General features: G+C 38.0%; 1 protein-coding gene across 1 annotated transcript in view; it reads right to left on the minus strand.

The window, feature by feature from the left end:
• The window catches only part of NSG2 (neuronal vesicle trafficking associated 2), a 63,823-nt gene that overhangs the window by 44,209 nt on the left and 17,953 nt on the right, over positions 1-1,661 (minus strand). The gene's annotated exons all lie outside the window — the stretch shown is intronic.

Below are 1,661 nucleotides of genomic sequence, written 5' to 3' on the forward strand. Positions count from 1 at the left end.
TGTTTTGTTAACTATGCCAAGGCATTTGACTGTGTGGATCATAACAAACTATTGGTAGCCTTGAGCAGAATGGGAATTCCAGAACACTTCATTGTGTTCTTGTGGAACCTGTGCATATACCAAAAAACAATCATTCAAAAAGAGCAAGAGAATACAGCTTGATTTAAAATCAAGAAAGGTGTACATCAGGGCTGTATCCTCCCAACATACTTATTCAATCTGTATGCTGAGTAAATCATCAGAGAAACTGAATTATTTGAAGAAGACTATGTATCAGGATTGGGGGAAGGCTTATTAACAACCCGTGATTTGTAGAGGACACAACCTTGCTTGTTGAAAGGGAGGACTTGAAGCACTTGCTGATGAAAACCAAGGACTGCAGCCTTCAGTATGGATTGCTACTCAGTGTAAAGGAGACAAAAACTGGACCAATAGGTAACATCATGATAAATGGAGAAAAGATTGAAGTTGTTAAGGATTTCATCTTGCTTGGATCCATGATCAATGCTGATGGAACCAGAAGTCGAAAAATTGAATGGTGTATTACATTGGGAAAATATCCTGCACAAACAGTCCATTGAAGTGTTTAAGACCAAGGATGGCACTTTGAGAACTAAGATATGCCTGACTCAAGCCTTGTTATTTTCAACGTCCTCATATGCAGGTGAAAGTTGGACATTGAATAAGGAATACCCAAGAAGAATTGATGCGTTTGAGTTATTTATGAAGCTAGTGAAGAACATTGGAAGTATCATAGGCTGCCCAATGAACTAACAGATGTGTCTTGCAAGAAGTACAGCCAGAATGCTCCTTAGAAGCAAGGACGATGAGACTTCATCTCACATGTTTCAGACATGCTATCAGGAGAGACCAGTTTCTGGGAAAATGACCTCATGACTGATAAACTAGAAGGACAATGGAGAAAAGGAAGATTGTCAACAAGATGAACTGACATAATGGCTCCAACAGGCGATTGTGAGGCTGGTGGAGGATTGGGCAGTGTTTTGTCCTGTCATACATCACCGGTCTGTCTATGAGTCAGAACCAAGTGGACAGCACCTAACAATGAACAACAGGTAAACAAACACATAATTTCAGTTTATTGATGTAAATAATATTCAAGGTATACATGTACTACATTGATTCTAAGCAGTCTCTTAATTGGTGGATATTTTATTTTGGTGGTTCCCACAGTTTGGGTTACACAAACAAATCACAATGAACTCTATAATTAAACCATTGCACATATTCTTATTTCCAGTCAGACTTGGAGGCTTGTGCACATTTTAAAAAATATATAAATAGATAAATCTTCCCCTCTCCCTTTCCATACCCTCTGGGAATCATTACTCCCATTACTAATTCTGAAGGGTTTCATCTAGCTTGGATTTCACGCATTGAATCTTAATTACACAAATGAATATATAACGAGATAAACTAAGGCCATAATAGTAAAGGGAGGAAATATTAAAGAACTAGAAGATAATTATATTTTTTCATTGGTGCTATAGTACACCCTGGATATATCATTCCTTTCATGTGTCCCTTCTGTAAGGGACTACCCAATTATCTTAGGGTCTCCACTTTGCCTATGCTCCTTTCTGTCAATTTGATTGCTTGTTTTTGAACTTCTGATACCTCTTCCCTTCGACACCTCATGA

The sequence above is a fragment of the Echinops telfairi genome, unplaced genomic scaffold, assembly GCF_000313985.2.
Source record: "Echinops telfairi isolate 266 unplaced genomic scaffold, ASM31398v2 ScPeMD7_7469;HRSCAF=8507_0, whole genome shotgun sequence".
In the NCBI taxonomy this organism is placed as follows: domain Eukaryota; kingdom Metazoa; phylum Chordata; class Mammalia; order Afrosoricida; family Tenrecidae; genus Echinops; species Echinops telfairi.